This window comes from Lygodium microphyllum, chromosome 1, assembly GCF_053477565.2.
Source record: "Lygodium microphyllum isolate KBCC chromosome 1, Lygodium_microphyllum_v1.1.10, whole genome shotgun sequence".
Classification (NCBI taxonomy): domain Eukaryota; kingdom Viridiplantae; phylum Streptophyta; class Polypodiopsida; order Schizaeales; family Lygodiaceae; genus Lygodium; species Lygodium microphyllum.
The window spans coordinates 139,574,644-139,594,826 of record NC_141135.1 but is presented as its reverse complement, the minus strand read 5'-3'; positions in this window follow the sequence as shown (position 1 = coordinate 139,594,826).

Genomic DNA, 20,183 nt, shown 5'->3' with positions numbered 1-20,183 from the left:
TTGAGACTGAACCACATCACTATGCACATATATACCCCCCATGCAGTGATGAAAGTAGTTTTAGCTTGGTCTTCTAGAGCAAGTTGCACTTGATTGTATCTATTAAAACCATTGAGAAAAGAGTGTATCTTGTGGCTAGGTATTTCATCTAGTATTGTATCTAGGTAAGGGATAGGGAAAGGATCTTGGATTGTGGCTACATTAAGCTTCCAGTAATCCACATAGATCCATAGCTTCTTATTTTTCTTTGAAACAATGACAATTGGAGATATCCAATTTGCATAATCTACTAGAGTGATGAACCCTACTCACAATGGTTTATCCAACTCCTCCTTGACGTGCTTAGACATATGAGGGTTTATTCTATACTATTGCATGCAGATTGGGACATCATCCAATTTTAGAGGAATTTGGTGTTAATATAATGGGGATCCAACCTTTCATGTCAAAATACTCCTATGCAAGCATATCCTTGAATTCAGTCCAACAAACTGATGAGTTGTTAACAAAAGGGTGGTTGCAATTTGGCAATGATATTGATTGATTTGGTCTTTTTTGGACCTAGATAGATTGTGTCCAACTCATCTTCTATGACTCTTGTTACTCTTTGTACTCTACACTTCAAACTCATGCTCTTAGCTTAGGATTTCACCAATGGGCAGGATCAACAATCTGGTTAGTGTTGGTGAAGTAAAGGACTTTTTATTGCCCTATTGCTAGGCACTATTTTCTAAAAGGTGAAGTAAAGGACTTTTTATTGCCTTGTTGCTGGGCACTATTTTTTTAGAAAATAATTTTCTATGTTATCTTGAAGAGATTCAAGATGGCCTTCCTAGCCAAGATAAGTTGGTGATTTATATGGAATACTCAAAGTGATTGTTTTGGATTTACATTATGGAAAATTAAAGTTTTCCTAGCTAATGATGATAGATTGATTGCTTGGTTGTGTATTTGTACAGGAGCCCTTCAACAAGGGGTTGGTTAACCATGCTAAAGGGTAGGACTAGCTCCAAATGTGAGATGTCTCTTAGTAGGGAGTACGTTAGATCCTCTTAGCCTAACATCCTCCCTACAAAGAGACCTCTTCAAGAGTATTCCATAGGAATCACCAACTTATCTTGGTTAGTAAGGCCATCTCTTCAAGACAACATAGAAAATTCTTTCCCAAACAAATAGTGCCTATCAACAAGGAAATAAAAAGTCATTTACTTCACCTTTTAGAAGATAGTCAATTTTTCTTAACATTACAAGTTCTTGTTTGATTTTCTAGTGCCTATGCCTAGTATAATTCTTTAGATGGTTTAGCCATATAGTCAAACTTCACAAATGAATGAAAAGCATTTCTAAGCAATGATACTTATCACTTGTATATTATTTTATTAAACTTAATACAAGGGCAACTTTGTGAACATCATCTTGGTTACTTCTCTTGAATCTGAAGTGTTCTTTTTGGGTGCCATTCATCAAACTTGCTTAGATGCTTCCGTTCTTGTGTTTGATACTCACACTAGGTGGAAATCATAGTAGTTTTTGCAATTCCCATGAGGCTCTGAGGCAAACATAAAGGTTAGGACAATGAAGTATTTCAAAAGTATCAATAGCCTACTAGCTCCCTTAAAGGAGGTTAGAGTTGATTTCTCTCTCTCTCTATTTCTATCCCTCTCTCCCTCTATTTCTATCCCCCTCTTCTCTCTCTAATTCTGCTTCTTCTTTTCTACCTCCTCCTTCTCTTCCTCTTCCTATTCTCTACTACTTTTCTCTCCTTTTTTCCCCTTTCTCTTCTACCTCTCCTCCTCTATCTTTCCCTCTTCCTTTTCTCTCCTCCTCCTCTTCTTCTCCCTTGTTTCTCTTCTCTCTTTATCTCTATCTTTTTCTCTCCCTATACCTCTCTTTTCTTCTTATTCTTCTTCTTCTTCTTCTTCTTATCCTCTCTCCTCCTCTTTTTCTCATTCCTTACCTCTTCTTATCTCTTTCTTTAACCCCTCTTCTTCCCACTATTCTTCCTCCCCTCTCCACTATGTTCTCTTCTTCTACCATTTGTGTGTGTGTGTGTGTCCACTTCTCCTCCTCCTCTTCTTCCCAATATTCTTCCTCCCCTCTCCACTATGTTCTCTTCTTCTACCATGTGTGTGTGTGTGTGTGTGTGTGCACGCGTGCCCATGCACGTGAGTGCGTGCAAAATGGAGCAATGCATAAGACGCATTGGTAAGCCTTAGCTAAAGACTATTTCTTCTTATGGCACAGAATAATGGCTATTCCCATTCCGACTCCTCTCACTCTCACCCTTGGTGATCCGCTCAAGGAAAATTCTACTCACACATGTGGATGGTGTCGACATAATCGAGGTGGAAAAGCACGTTTGATTATGCTGGTTTGCCATGATGATTCATGAGCAAAGGTGGCAACTCAATTCGATAGTAGTCATCGTCATTTTCTTCCTTGCTCTTCTTGTTAAAAAATAAAATTTATAAACCTTTAACTTTACAAAACTTCCCCCCTCACAAGTGTTGGTTCATGTGAAGGGGGAGGAACATTATAGTACTAAGTATTAAGGTGCATGAATTGCATGGTTTTTTTCTCATTAGGGGTGTATTTGTACAAATTTGAAAGAATGAATGGGTAATATTACATGCTCACTTTTGAATTACCCAATTGTAGAGATTCGGGTTATATTGGAGGGAAGCATACATGTCCAATATGAGTGGATCATGACCAAGAGTTAGATGTAAACAAGCACATTACAGATCACTTCATCCTCACCTAATTGACCAGAAATGTGTAAATTTGTCTCAATTGTGGTGCTATAAAAGTTTGTCATTCTAAGAGAAGTGGGTGCCACGTACATTGGATTATGCTTAGCAGTTTTAATGGTGTCACTTTGTCCAACATTCCTCATCAACTAACTTATAAGTTTGGTGATAGAAGTTTGAATGACATACCAAGATCATATTATTCCTTTGGATGAGCTCCATCCCTCTATTTCTTCTCTAAGTTTGACCATTCCTCTAGACTATGTAGTAGAGTCTCTAAATGATAGGAAAACACGGGCCACATGTCCCCCACTATTTCTCTAGAAATGAGTTGAAAGAGTTTGACAAAAATTATTGGGTAATCTTGGTGGATGTATTATTGCTCTTTCAATGTCACTAGCACTATTGTGAAAAAATTTTGCTTCTTTGATAGCACTCCAATCTTAGCTTGCTAAAAAGACATGCATAAGAATAAGAAAAGTGTTTTCACTCCTTATGGCATGGTAAGAAATATTTATCCTTCTTTTTTTCCATATCATGTGCCATCTTCATAAGTGATTTTTTAATCAACTTAGGTTTCAAACTTGGTGTTGGAAATGGTTGAGAGTTACACATGTCATGAAATTAAAATTGGAGAAAATGATTATACTCTTTGATGTATACCAATTTTTTGGATGTAGTTGAGGCTAGTCATTTGGTCAAGTGTGCTAAGTTGGTTGTAGTTAGGGGTGTGCAATTGTTTGGATTCCACCCTTGGATTAGAAGCAACAAGTATTGGTCAAGTAAAATTGGGGATTTGATAGGCATGGGAGACTATCATGTGGATCATTAACTAGATTATAAGAAGTGTTACATGATGTATATTTCTTAGTAGATTCAAGTGGTGCTTAAGGCTAGTTTTGATCCTCCTTTAACAGAGTGGTTGGCTTTTTGGGATCCAACTTACTAGGTGATGCAATGGGGTAAAAGGTAGTTCCTATTCCATTTTCCATCTTTTGATTGGACTTGACACTTTTTCTATTTTCTTAGCAACAGTTGTGGTTGGTTTCATATCAATGTTTTGAAGGTCCATGTGTCTTTATCCTATAGATGATCACAAGATTTTTTGTTGGTTTCTTTTGATTTATCTCATTGATTTCAAGAGCAAACTATGGTCATGCTATAGGCTTTTCTTTGGATTTATTAGATCCATCTAATGTCAATGTAATAGCCTTGGGTGCACAATAGGGCCATTGGGACCTGTTGCTACTTCAAACCAACTCTTATTTTGTATCTATGGTAAACTAGTATTCCTTTTGTCAAATTTTTAGGTGAGGCAATTCTCTACTTCTAGTGCTTAGCTTAGGAGAAGCCATAAGAGCATTGATAGCTTTATGTACCCACTTAGTGCTCACTTTCTTTTTGGGAGGAAGAGTTTGGCTTAGTGTCTTTTTTCTTCTCTTTTTGCACTTTAGGTAGTTCCCCGAGTGTTTGTTCCCCCCTCCTCCCCCCCCCCTTTCTATAGAGGTTGTGCTCGATCTTGGTGTGGTTGTTTTTCTTTCATTCTATGGGTAAGTTAAGGTACCTTGCTAAAAGTAGTGATTAATTTGACATTAAATAAGGTAAGGTGTATTTTTTGTGCATCAAAGTTAGTATTACACTTACCAATCCTCTTGAAGGTTCATCAAAGCAGGATCTCTTTTCCCACATCCTCTCGATTGACAAAACAAAGAATATGAGAGGGATGCTTTTCATCTCAATCCATCCTTATCTTGCACTTTTGCAATAGATATTAAGGTGCTCCCATATATGTGTCAATTGTAGTGTTGGTTGGCATAGACTTTGGTATTGTGACTAATTTTTTACCATGTACCACATGTGACAATATTATTGAAATTAGAGTCCTTATCAATAAGAGCACATGCTCTTTCTTTGTTATTAGCTGGAAGAAAATATAAATAAGTGGTAGTAGTTCTTCATCTTCTTAATAAATCTCAATGACCTTGACATTTCTTACAAAGATATTATGCATTTATGAAAATCCATTGCATTTAGGAAAATCCAAACATATCTCTGTGGATCCACATTCAAGGGACCTTGGTTCCATCTTGTTGTTCTCATTCTGCTCATGTTTTAATTATATATATCTTCTCTCCATTGCATCATATCATGATCTCTTGCTCCCATAAGGATCATTAATAGAATTGGCCTATAGTCAACAACCACAGGATTAGTATAGAATGTCCAAGATTAGACTATACTAGAGTTGGACACCATATTTCAAAATGAGATAGTTTTGTGAGATGGATTTGTTTACTCAAGGTGATCATAAGACCAGTTAACATGATTGAGAAACTATCTCTTGTATAGCTAGGCTTGATCTCATTCTCATGGTTTGATATTATGGGCCTTTACTAGGTGTCATCTAGTTTTCTTAGAATTAGGTGACTCTTTTATCACACTTGATATGAATTTTAGAGAGAATCTTGCAAAATAGTCATACCGAGTCTAGTAGTAGGTCCAAAATGGTCTAGGACTTACTAAAGGTGATTTGGAATTTATATTGTACACTCAAGGTAGATTCCATTTGAGTGGTTTGAATGCATGAGGTACTCCAGATTATTTTGGATTAAATGTGATGGATTTTGATACATAGCTAGGATTTTAGAGAAATATATGCAAAGTAGGTTCCAAGTTGTCTCACAAACGTAAATACTTTAGCCTAATCTCGTTGATTTTCTTCTTATGATTGAGTCCATACATCAAGCGCTAACTCTCCAAAAATTCTAAAGTTAGCATATTTTATTATTGTAGTTGAGTCCATTCATCAAGCTCTAACTCTCTAAGTATATGTATATATAACATGAGTTCAAAATAAGGGGTTTTTAAAACACCATTTTTATACATTTTTTACATACAGTAGGGTGTCATATAAAGGGGTTACTTGTAGATTGAATAGAAAAGTGTTGTGTTTTATTCAAGAAAAATTCACAGATTAGGATATTTATAAATAGGCCATGAATGCACATTATATAGAGGATATATATATATATATATATATATATATATATAGTGAACCCCTCGAGGTATTCTAAAGCTAGCATATTTGAAATGGGTGGTATTGGAGGTGATCTATATGTTAGTTTGGGTGATTTTAATCAATTATTGACTCAGTCAAGGTGACTGGAGACTCAATACATTCATGCCTTGTTATATTTAATTGAATCAATGTCTCTAGAGCTTATTATTGGTGTAGATTGATTGGACACTATTGGATGGTGCTCTATGTGTCTAGTCAAGACAATTGCCTACTTTTGGGATCCCATCAAGGTGATGATTGGATGCCTAAGTTGCATTGGAGGTGATGTTTGCTACAAATTTAGTATTTGTGTTTTGTGGAATGTCATGAGATGCTTATTAACAAGGTCTAGAATAGGCAACATCAGACAATCCAAGATCAAGAATTTACCCACCATTGACAATATACAACCAATTGAGGTGATGTTTTTTCACTTTGAATGAATATATATTGATGAAAATTTAAAATTTGAGATACAAATGTAGAGTATTTGAATCCACCAAGAACAAATGATGTTTTTAACATAGTCAAGGTGAATATTACACAAATTTTGGCAAATTAGGAGGAGTCTAATTATGCAAAGAGTATGTAAGATATGGATCTCATGTTTCTTCAACAAATGCACAATTTTTGTAGATATAAAATATATTCTTAGTAGATAGAACAATCAATTCAATTAACCACTTTTCTTATTTTAAGTGAAAATTCTATGATTGGTGCATACCTATCAAGGGTGGAGCCTCTATCGACAACATTTTTAACCCTTATACAAAAGAAGCTAATGAGAAAAGTTGAAAATCAAAATCAAAGTGCAAGAAAATCCATAAAGGCTGCTAAATTTTATTTTGCAAACTTATGAAAGGTCTAAGGAGATTAATGTATTATAGTAATGATCCATTCATGAGGCACACAAATTATACTTTCCAAGCCATAAATTTCAAGTGAAAATATAACAATTTTTTTGGAAACTTTATGAGAGCCATACCAACTCTTGTGTAAGTTGTAACATATCTTGAGGTTACATTAGAGGACTCAAAATGGATGTGAGGATTTTGGGAAATATTTATTCACCTTTTATCTTTGTGCATAAAGAGTGTCCACAATGGCCAAAGTGTGTGCAAAAATGAGAAGGATCAATGACTAGTCAATTGGAAAAGGATAGAGGGTACCAAACCTAAAATGGAAAGCTTAAATCTAATGTATAAAGTAAATTTTTAAGTTTCCACTCTCCTATCTTCTTTTTTACTAGCTTGTGGCAACCATTGATTGAAAGTGCAAGAGATTGAGAGTAATAGAGTGAGTTGAGCAAGAGACCAAGTGAGGATGAATAACATCTTCATTCCTTCTCTTCTTCCCATCTTTCTTATAGAGATCAAAGGATAATTTGAGTGAGAGGTAGTGTAGAATAGAGTGAGGGATTGATCCAGAGCCTTTTTCAATCCTCGTTTTGTCCTTGTTTTTCTCAATCTTCCTCTCTCAACTCGAAGCTACAATAGTTAGATACAAAGGAGGAGAGACAATGGCTTAAAGAGTAATGCATCACTTATGAGACTAAAAACAATCTTGCTATGTTTTCAACAAAAAATGTGATGATGAGTGATTCTATTACATTTTTGGATCTCTAGTTTTCTTGGTTCATGAGGAGCGAGAGTGGTTTGAAGTGACAATACAAGAGAGATGAGAGAGAGTTAAGCCATAGGTATATAAAGCTATTAAAATGATAAGTCTTTGTCTATTATTCTATTGTTGAGCTCTCGTAGACCCTAGCATTTTGGTTTTGTTGTTGCTGGGGTAAGATAGAATCTATTCACCTAAGGTGCTCGAATTTTTAGTGTATAGAAAAATAAGAGGGGTTGTGTGCTTGGTAGGGATGAAATGAGGAGGAAGTAATATCTTGCTTGTATGACTTAGTCTTTCTAAAACAATCATGGCTAGACCAAATTGACAAGAAATTGATTTGAGGATCAAAAGTAGATTTAACTAGATTAGAAACTATTGAGAAAAATCATTTAAAAATATAAACTCTCCAATCTTGTGGGATCAATATTGTGCTTGATGATTCACTAGTTGCTTGCATTATATTGGCTATGCTTCAATATTGACATTCTTGAGAGCTTGACTAGATGTTTGGAAGTGAACAAAGTTGCTATTCAGCCTTGATTATGCAGAGACTCATTTTTTCAGTCTCCTTGTATGCTTGCATGCTTCAAGATTGACACGGTTGAGTGCTTGACTAGATGTTTGGAAGTGAATAAAGTTGTTGTCAAGCCTTGACTATGCAGAGAGTCATTTTGTTAGTCTACTTGTATGCTTGCATGCTTAGACTTGCCTACAACTAATAGGTACTTTCATACTTGCACTTGGACTCTAGTAACCTCTTGGATTAACTAGAATTATCATGCTTGTTTACTTTTGTGCATGAATTTTTGAGTCCTAGTCTACCTCATTAAATCCATTACTAGAAGATCCTCAAATCCCCTTGACATAGTTATACACCAAAAGCACAAAAAAAGCAATTAGATTTGTTTCTCAAGATAAGAGCATTACTAATTAATATGCTTTGAGAGTTGAAAAGATGAATGGGTTGCCTCTTACCCATCCATCCTCCAATCCTCACTAAGAGAGCTAAAGAAGGGCACCACCTAGCCAAAGGGAGGATAGGCTAGGACATCCCTTTCCTCCTCAAAGAGAATAGAAAAAATCAAAACACAACTTCACAAGAGAGAATTTGTAGCTCATCTTAAGGAAAATGAAGATGATGGAAGGTTAAGAGAGGTGATTGATTCTAAATTCTCCCATGAACATATATATATATATATATATATATATATATATATATATATATATATATATATATGAGGAAATAAGGATTTTTCACCAATAGAGCATATGACAAATCTTATTTAATAATTTTAAGTATGAGTGTAGAGGGAGAATTAAAAGAGAGTGCATATGATCTAGACACCATATTAGGATATGAGAGAGAGAGAGAGAGAGGAGAAGAGATAGATAAGAGAATTAAAAGAGAGTACATATGATCTAGACACCATATTACGATATGACACAGAGAAAGAGAGAGAGAGAGAGAGAGAGAGAGAGAGAGAGAGATGAGAAGAGAGGAAGACAAGAGGAGAAGAGATAGAGAAAGCTTGCCATTATGTATTCATGGAATGCTACATAATAAAAGAGACTCACTCATAGCTTACCTCAAAGAGATGGACTAGCATGAGGGTATTCTAGAATACTCTCATGTGCTTGTCATTCTATTTCTTTACATCTCCATGGGCACCTTATATAGCCTACATGAGGGATTACATTAAGCTAATTTTCTTGATTAGCATAAGCTTAGATGATGTATGGCATCTTTGAAAATATGGAGAATAGTAGATGGGACAAGTCCCCACCTTGGTTATCATGCAAGAAGCCAAGGGTGGTGGTAGAAAAGCTAGAGAAAGGGAGCTAGATTACAAGAGGTGGGTGTCAAAATCACATTATTATAATATATTTACAAGAATGATAAAATGGAAAGTTGATGTGATAAGGGTGAAAGAGAGAAGAAAATTGCATGCAGCCACCAGTTTTTGCACCTTAACTTCAAATCGGTGAAGAATTTGAAAAAAGTTTCTTTTGCAACTCTATAGACCAGGTCAAAATTGATTGGGTAATGTGGGACTTTTCTTGAAATTCACTTTTTTCTGGGATTTATTGAAATGATAAAAAATAGCTTCCAAAAGCTACTTTGACTTTAGTTCCTTATATATATATATATATACATATAAGCATGTGACAGAGGGGGTCCATGCTTGTAAGCTTTTGTGTAAGATCTAAATGACACCATGATGTGGACATTGACTTGTGTACAAGGGTGAGGTGTTCTCTAATGATTGTGATAGATTCCAAATCTTGGTGATGCAGGTGGAACCCATATGTAGTTGGAGGCTAGTCCTTTGAAAAAATCTATGTACTCACTCAACCCCTAGGTGTAATCCATTTTCACCTTCACTAAGATAACCCATCCCTTTTGCCCTTTACATTGACATCCCTCCTAAGAACTCATTTTCTCACTTGCTAGAGTTATCATAACTGAGAAGCAATGTAGCATACCTAGTGCTTGAAGTCTAAACCCAAAGTGATAAGATGTAGGGTTTAAGCTATGGGTAAGGCTCTTGATAAGGGTTTTGTCCAAATTTTGTGGTAGAAATCCAATTTGTAAAAAATCCAAATCATTAGTCCTCCCTTTAGGCTAGAGGCATTGATGCCTCTAGCTTACTAATCATGGTCCAATAGAGTAGGGAGGACTACACCCCCTCATTGGTGGCTCTTCGTCGAATGGTTGCTCCAAAGTGTCCCTAATTCTTTGAAAATAAGGCTTGAGTCGCCATCCATTTATCCTACTTGTGAACCATCCCATCCATGTCACCTAGCTTATAGTTGCCATTTGGATATATCCTTATGACCATGAATGGTCCTTCCCACTTGAACACAAGTTTAGCATCCTTTCTGTTATCAAAGCGGTTATCATAGCATAGCACAAGTGATCCTTCCCTTATGTGGTTGCTAGCCAGCTTCTTATTAAATGTCTTTTTTCTCTCTTTAGTCTACATAGAATGGTGGATTGTTGCTTTTTTGTCTAACTCCAGCCTCTCTAGATCCAAGATCCTTTCCTCTAACTTCTTATCATGATTCTTCTCTCGACTGGCTACTAAAACACATAAGCTGGTCAATTCTACCTCTATAGGAAGCAAATCCTCTTGGCCATAAACGAGGTGAAATGGAGTTTAGCCAAGTGAGGTTCTGAATGAAGTCCTATAAGCCCAAGGAGCTACACTCAATTTTTTATCCCTGTGTTTGGGGTGCATGTGTACTTGCTTGGTAATTATATTACAAATCAGCCCACTCAACTTTCGACCAAAGCATTACACTGTGGGTAGTAGGGAGTAGAATGCCTGCGCTTGATTTTTAGCCTTTCCATTAGCTCCCCCACTAGATTAGCCCTAAAACTAGAACCCTAATTAGAGATAATTTCTAAAGGTGTGCCAAACCTGCAAAAAATGTTTTCAAACATAAAAATTTCCACTTCTTAGGCTGTGATCCTACTAGTTGCTGAAGCCTCTGCCCACCTCGTCATGTAGTCCACACCCATTATGAGTGCTAGATTGAGTTCGTGGGAGTGGTCCTATTGCATCAATCCCCCATTTCTCAAATGGACCATATGTAGTTATGGGATTGTGTTCCTCATACACTATCTTCCTTGGTCTAGCACAAGTATCACATGTGCGACACTAATGTTGCACCTCTCGATGCAGACTAGGCCACACAAAACCAGCTTGGAGAATCTTTCTACTGGTTCTTGAGCAAAATTTCTGCCACAAATCCCCTCATAGTAGCACATCCATAATCTCCTTTGCTATTGGCACCCTTCTAAGCACTACATCATTTCCTTTGCAATACAACACATCATTTATCAAGTGGTATTTAGTGGCCTTAGTAGCCATCCACCTTTTCTCACTCTTACTCATATGTGTAGGTGCCTCACCATGCTCAAGAAAATAAAGCACATCTTGTAGTTGAAACTTATCCTCAAACAAGGGGAGCTTTACTGCAATGATGCCCACCATTACCTCTTTCAATTTTTTAGCTGGGAGCATTTGCCTCGTCATTTGTGCACCTTGGCACAAAATAAATTTGGGCTTTCGGTAGCTTCCTCATGAGAGTTTTAGATTCTCTCATTTTCTCGGCTAAGTTATCATTTTTACAAGACCAGATTCCTTTCATTTTCTTAACAATTAGCATAGAATCCCAAAAAACATTAACTCAAGTGACACTATGTGAGAGACACCACCTCAAATCTAAAAGCAAGGCTTGATATTCTACCTCATTGTTAGAATGGACATCCTCTAGGTTGATATCTTCTCCATAAAGTTTGTCACCTTTGGGATTGAATACCACTATTCCTGGTGCCGCTCTGTCTTTAATACACTTGTAGCCCCATTGAAGTAGAGGGCATGGAAATTCTCCACTCATGATAGGTCCTCAAGAGGAGTTGTCTCCACTTTAACCTTTCCCTTCTCTTTTTCCTTCTTTTGATGGCATCTATGGGTCAACAAATTAGCTAGGTAGGCCTAAGTAGAGTCCTCCACCTTGAAGGTGTAGTCAAACTCTTGGAGTCATATCACCCAATTAGCAATTCTAGTTGAAATATCCATGCGCTCTAAGGCATAGGGAGATTTCTCTTCTGTCGTGATCACTGTGAATGGCCTAGGGAGAAAATAAGGACGAAACGTTCTTACAGCAAACATTAGAGACAAAACCATCACCTCCACCATCATTACCCTGCTAGAAAAGTAAACTGGCCTCATCAGGCCAGTTTTAGCATCCTTCTGTATTAGTGTTACCCTAGAGTATCTTCCCCAAAACTCGGGTTGACAAAAAACTCTTGATCCCAACAAGGTTGTAAAATTATGGGAAGGGTGTTGAGAGCCTTCTTCACCTCATGAAAGCACCTTTCGCTTTCATCACTCCATAGGAGCTCCTCAGAGTGGGTCAACTATTACAGTGGAAACACTAATTGGGAGAGGAGATGAATGAACCGCCCCATATATCACACCTTCTGAATGAAAGAGGTTAGTTGCTTCACAGAAGATGGTGACGGCACCGCCAATAGGGCCTTAACTTTGTTTGGATCCGCTTCAATTTTCCTCTCACTTATGACATGTCCTAACAAAGTTACACTACTTTCGCCAATGTGACACTTCTGATGGTTTAGCTGCCCCCCCATTTGTGCGAGGTGGTTGAAAGCTTCATCCACCTTCCTTAGATGTAGAGCCTTAGAACTATAAATACAAAAATCATCAATAAAGGCCTTGATGGACTTACCAAAATATGGCTAGAAGACATAATCATGAATTGTTGGAAGGTAGCTGGGGCATTTATTAATCCAAATAGTATTACTTTGTAAGCAAAATACCCCCAAGGCTTGATGAAGGTGGTCTTCTATTGATCCTTCTCAGCTATTCGGATCTAGAAATAACCTAAATACCCATCACAAATAGTGTATCTCTCATGCCCGGCCACCTCATTGAGTATTTCATCCTAAAAGGAAAGAGGGAAGTAATCTCTCTTTGTTGCAGCATTTAGCGGCTTGTTGTCCATACAAATCTGCCATTTTCCATTCTTCTTGGGTGTCACCACTATAGGTGAGACCCACTCTAAGTCCCCTACTGGATAGATGAAACCTGCCTTCAAAAGTCGTTGCACCTCAGTGAGTAGAGTTTTTTGTTGAACTACTCCCAACCATCGTAGCCATTGCATCATTGGCCTTGCTCCATCTTTTATATTAATGTGATATTGTACTGTTGTCACACTTGTGCTGCGTTCATAATCAGAAATAAAAAGTGCGGAGTGTTTTATCACCACTTCTATGTAGGCCGCCTTCTCCTCAGCTAATAGATCCTTAGCCAATATTTTTTCTAACCCCTCCTTCTCGACCTTTGGAAGCTGCTATAGAATTTCACTACTAGAAGGCCGTTTAAATGTAATCCCCATAGCTTCTAGAGAGATTTCTTCCTCATATCATTAGAAGACTCGCCCCTCTGTCATAGATTACCAATCCTCATTGGAACTCCATTCATTCGCTGTGGTCTCTAACACAAGATCCTCGTATTGGCCCTCCATGTTGTAGATAGTGCTCTTCCAATTTTTCTACAACCCCTTCTATGGCCTTAGCTCTAAGGCCCCTGTCTCCCAATTTTTTCTATGGCTTTCATTCCCACTAGCCATGGTTGCCCAAGAATGAGTGGATAGCCATCCCCCTTCACTGGCATCACATACATGTCAAGCTCCAATTGCACTCCATACACTTTTACCTTGACTTTCTTTATGACTCCCAAACAATTTACTACTACATTGTTAGCCATTTTGGCCCCAAATTCAATAGTTCACTTATCTCTAATCCCAAATGATGCATCAACTTTTTTGTCATGACACAAATCTCTACACCTCCATCCACATATGTCTTTGATACTCTCTGCCCATTGATTTTGGCTTCCACTAGAGGCACAATATCTTTCCTCTTTCTAGCCGCCTTGATTGCATTCACGTGTCTATCCTTCATGGGTCTAATGCTTACCATCTTTGACCATTTTCGTCGCACTATTGGAGATAGATGCAGTAATTGTGGCCATGAAATTTTTTGCCCTTGATCCCTCACATCAGCAAGAAAATCATAAGCTCTAGTATCTTTACCCAAGGAAAAATCATCTGGCTCAATGCATTGGCGTGAGCGAGTCCTCCCATTTTTATTGTAGCGTGTCTTTACAACCTTTGAAGACTCTGCCTCTTCTTCCATATTCTCAATTCTACGGGCTTTCTTCACTGGCATTGCTTTAGCCTCTACTACTTTGGCCTTCCCTTTGACATCACTCTCATCCAAACTAATCATCCTGACATCATGATTCTCTGGCACCTAGACAGGCAAGGGCGGCACCTTTGCAAGTGGTCGAGGAAGCTAGAGAACTTGAACCGGTGGTGGAGGCCATAGATTTGGTGGAACAAGCCTCTCCCTAGGTGGTGTCACTTGTTTACCCCTCCTTCTTGGTTGGAACCCATTTCCTGGAAAACACATGGAATGAGGGCAAAAGTACATACCACGGCCAGTCTCCCCATAATTATAGCAAACATACTCTCTTTCTTGTCTTCTTGGACCTCAATTGCCTTCATTTGTGAGGGGAGGGGCCGTACTCCTTGCATTAAATTCAATGAAAGGCTTTCAAGTTGATTAATGATGCGTTGTAAGAGCTCTTGCTATGGCCTCTCTAGTTTGGTGGGGCCTCTGTTATTTCTCTAGGCATTGGCATGGTTCGTAAAACCTACATGGGCTCAACTCCCCCTTCAATTGGGCTTGATACTTCAATTTCCTATCTTTTTCCCTAGCATAAGTGATTGATTCTTCATAGGATGTGAGAAACTTACCTTTGACCTTCTCCCTTAGTAGCCTAGGATGGAGTCTGCGACTAGAAAAAAATATTTCTTAAGGCAATCATGTACTCTCTCCCTCAGTTAAAAAGGCTGTCCATTTATCCCACAATTTTATAAACATGCCTTCATATGCTTGGTACTCCCCTGGTAAGGTTTGGCGAAGATCTAGGAGTTTTCTCCAAAGATCTTCAAGAGACTCTGTATCTTGGTACTCATGCAAGAATGTGGTCTTGAGATCCTCCCAATTACCCCTTGTAGCCTTTGGGAGAGCTTGATACCACAGTCAAGCATCATTCTTTAGAACTAAAGAGAAGGCCCGTACTTTGGTTGCTTCATCATCCTAGCCTTTGACTAGGAAGGCCATTTCTAAGTCATCCAAAAAGTCTAGAGATTTCTCCCCTTTGTGTCCAAAAGATCTTGGAAAAGCCATGATAAGAAGATGTTGATCTAGCTCAATATAAAACAAAGATGAACACGTACAAAACAAAGATGAGCATGTCTAGTCCCAAGTTTGTAAGGGTAGAATAAATGGATTCACAGATGAATTAATTTTAACAAGACGATGAGGGCCCAATAAGCCCCTTATGATATTTTGGAACCTGAGATTTGTGCTAACTATTATGTGCACTGTTTGCCTAGCAAGAGGACGGATAGATCCACACAAATCCCTATGGTTCATGGGATGTACTTAGAGTAGAATAAATATGTGTACATTAAATAAAATGTTATAATCCAAAATAGGAAATATTATGAGATCAGGGGACAATAAGATCTCTCTCAAGCTCTCAGCTCCAAAATAGAAGACCTGAAAATGTATCTTTCTACTAATGCATACATCCACCCTAATGTTTTGAACCGATTGAAAGTTGTAGAAAATAGGATTATGCATTTGTGCATTAATTACAAATTTCCACTACAAACTTTCATAAAGCGTGTTGTTGAAGCTCTGGCCTCTTAGATCCCACCATTTGAGAGATGTGAAGGATTTTCTCACTAGTGATTAGCCTAGCTTTGATGTGACCATCATCGGCCTTGTAAAGTATAGTGGTACTCTTGAGCAATGAATCCCTTGAATAGGGTTTGATGAAGACTCCTCCCTAGTGATCTCTTTACAAACACTCGTTGAAGAAGAGGACAACTCTTTAGATGTTTCTTTCTTCATAGAAATTGTAGAGCGTAGCTTGAGAATTCCTCAGCGGGGGCACAAAAAATGAGAGCTGAAAAGATGAGTGGGTTACCTTTTACCCACCTATCCTTTAATCCTCACTAAGAGAGCTAAAGAAGGGCACCACCTTATGAAAGAACAAATTTTTGGCACCACTAAAAGGAGAATATGTGATTGGAGAAGAGAGGGAAGGGAAAGAGGCTAGGACGTCTCTTTCCACCTCAAAGAGAATAGAAAAAACCAAAATACAACTTCACAAGAGAGAATTTGTAGCTCATCTTAAGGAAAATGAAGATGATGGAAGGTTAAGAGAGGTGATGGATTCTAAATTCTCCCATGAACATATATATATATATATATATATATATATATATATATATATATATATATATGAGGAAATAAGAATTTCCCACCAATAGAGCATATGACAAGTCTTATTTAATAATTTTAAGTATGAGTGTAGAGGGAGAATTAAAAGAGAGTGCATATGATCTAGACACCATATTAGGATATGAGAGAGAGAGAGAGAGAGAGAGAGAGAGAGAGATAGAGAGAGAGAGAGAGAAAAAAAGGAGAAGAGATAGAGAAGAGAATTAAAAGAGAGTACATATGATCTAGACACCATATTAGGATATGACACACACACACATACACACACACACACACAGATGAAAAGAGAGAAAGACAAGAGGAGAAGAGATAGAGAAAGCTTGCCATTATGTATTCATGGAATGCTACATAATAAAATAGACTCACTCATATCTTACCTCAAAGAGATGGACTAGCATGAGGGTGTTCTAGAGTACTCTCATGTGCTTGTCATTCTATTTCTTTACATCTCCATGGGTACCTTACATAACCTACATGAGAGATTAGATTAAGCTAATCTTCTTGATTAATATAATCCTAGATGATGTATGGCATCTTTGAAAATATGGAGAATGGTAGATGGAACAAATCCCCACCTTGGTTATCATGCAAAAAGCCAAGGGTGGTGGTAGAAAAGCTAGAGAAAGGGAGCTATATTACAAGAGGTGGGTGCCAAAAGAACATTATTATAATGTATTTACAAGAAGGATAAAATGGGAAGTTGATGTGATAAGGGTGAAAGAGAGAAGAAAATTGTGTGTAGCCAACAGTCTGCGCATTCATAACTTCAAATCGGTGAAGAATCTAAAAAAAGTTTCTTCTGCAACTTTGTAGACCACGTTGAAACCGGTCGAATAATGTGAGAATTTTCTTGAAATTGTTTTTTTCTAGGATTTATTGAAATTATAAAAAATAGCTTCCAAAAGCTACTTTGACTTTAGTTCCGTATATATATATAAATACATATAAGCATGTGACAGAGGGGGTCCATGCTTGTAAGCTTTTGTGTAAGATCCAAATGACACCATGATGTGGACATTGACTTGTGTACAAGGGTGAGGTGTTCTCTAATGATAGTGATAGATTCCAAATCTTGGTGATACAGGTGGAACCATGTGTAGTTGGAGGCTAGTCCTTTGAAAAAATCTATGTACTCACTCAACCCCTAGGTGTAATCCATTTCCACCTTCACTAAGATAACCCATCCCTTTTGCCCTTTACATTGATATCCCTCCTAAGAATTCGTTTCCCCAATTGCTAGAGTTATCATAACTGAGAAGCAATGTAGCATACCTAGTGCTTGAAGAGTAAACCCAAAGTGATAAGATGTAGAGTTTAAGCTATGGGTAAGGCTCTTGATAGGGGTTTTGTCCAAATTTTGTGGTAGAAATCCAATTTGGAAAAAACCCGGATCAGCTTCTTGACCTTGATATTGCTTTCTAGCTAACCTAACTAACCTAAAGACTGGCCCCATCAAGGAGAAAGCCACAAAGGTTGTTTCAATGCCATCTTACCCTACCCCATGATTGTAAGAAAAGGGGACTCTTGTGCAATTTGTGGCCAATAAAAGCAACCAACATGAGAAAAAAAACCATAATTACCCTCTGAATAATGGTATCATGCTACACATGATTGACCTAGACTTGTACATGATCCATCACAACCTTGCCCATTATTTTATTGGCCTTGAGTCATCAGCATGCTACAATCCCCTACTTGTTACGTAAGATTGATACCTAGCCTACATTTCTAGGAGACCATAATTTTAACCCAAGTGGCCATTTAAGGCCATGAATCTAGCTTTGTCTGATGATCTTGGTTCCACAGAACATGACTCTTAAAGCACCCCCCCACAATCCACCCATTGTCATCATGAGCCACTTGGACTACATCACAACTCTCTTGGAGCAACCTACGCCTCCATCTTGGCACCTATCATTCATTTCAAGAGGCTACAAGTTCCTAAGTTAGTAACTTCATGTATGCTAGCCAAATCATCTACTTAGTTAATGAATTTCACTTTACCATATACTAAATCAGCATACATATCAAGATAGTAACCCATGACTGAAACGAGGACAAGCATAGCTCAAGAAAATGACTCCAATCTACCAAACATAGAATCCCATTAGCCCACAAGTGGAGAAACTACCCACACTTGTAGGAGAAGAGAGAAAGAGTGTCAATAGCTTGTGGGGGTTTGTTGATTAGATTAAGAAATGAAGATAAATGATAAAAGAGTCAATTGTGATAAACTAGGTGATGTATTGTAGCCTACAAGCTGTGGAGGAGAAGAGAGAAGGGAGATCAAATTGGAATTGGTATCAATATTGGCATCAATGTTGTAGCTTGGAAGCTATGGAGGAGAAGAGAGAAGGGAGATCAAACATTGACATCAACCTTGAGCTTGTTTCATCACCAACAAGCAAGAGGTACTGTTCATAGCCTTCCTTCTATTTGAATGTCTATGGTTGTTTGAAAACTTATTACATGTGCATCAACATCTCATAGCCATCCTCCTTTCATGCCATCAAGAACTATTCAACTCAACCTTGAGGCATCAATTCTCAAATCCAAGTCTTGCTTAATTGATAGCTAGGAGAAAGATAAGAAAACTAGGTAGTTGTAGCCAAGAGACAAAGAGGGAGGTAGTTTTGCACCATATAAAGGAAACCACAAAATAAAGGTAACGCCAATAGGTGACATTATTTTGACTCCCAAATTCCTAGATCATCAGCCATGACTACTTTGAATGCAAGTTAGATTGCAATTCCTACTACCAAGTTTGCTTGTCTCCTTAGGTTGCTATATCAACATAAGTCTACCTACTTCCTTAATCATTAGTAGCCTCCTTTCCTACACAAATATTGTATAACTTGATTCAACCTACTTCCATACAAGTCTCCTTGCCACATCAGTTTCATCTTACACATCTCTTTGGACTACCCCACAATTGAGAGGTCTACTTGCTTAACCACCTACTAAGACTACCATATCATTAGTCTATTCATTTCAATCTACTTGATTACCCATAACTAGAGTGAGTTTTCTTCCTTGCCCATCTACCCATCTACTTAGACTACTTGCCCAAGACTAGCGACTTATCTATTTGACTATAGAAGTCTTATAGCCAAGACCAAGATCGCATAGGCCTAGTTGTCCAAGGCCAAGACTAAAATCCAAGCTTGATAGTCTACTTGTCCATCTACTAACTTGGACTATCATATTATCCAAGTCTACCTACTTGGGTGATCCCCTTGTGTACTTTTCTACCTACATACCTACTCTCAGCCTAACTATAATTACTTTACTTAAATGATGTCTTACATCATCACTAGCCTACCTAATCTACATGCATGCCCAAGGGAGTTGACTACTTGCCCACAATTTTGTGCATGCTTATGAGCTAGTGCCAAACCATCATTGAGCTTATTCAAATATTAGCCTACTTGTGTACGTGTTTGCCTTGTTGAAATCTCAAGCTAAATACAAGTTGACACTCATGTACTTGGATGTCTTTTTTAAATTCACATGATTGGTGTGGTTAGTACTTGCATTAGCATATGCTACTAGTGACACTTTATATAGCAAAACATCAATTAGTCCACCTACCTTATTATGGCATTTATATCTATCCATCCATCTTGCTAGTTAATGTGTTCACATTTTGGACCACTAGTATATTATATATGTTTCATTTTTTGTTATATTTTTCTTGGGGGGTCAACCTATAAGACATCATCTATATAATGTGTGTTCAAAGAACATTAAGAAATACCCTTTCTTTACATGATGGAAGGCCCTAAAATGACCCCTTTAACTTTACTAAACTTATTTTTTTTAAAGAAATACCCTTTCTTTACAT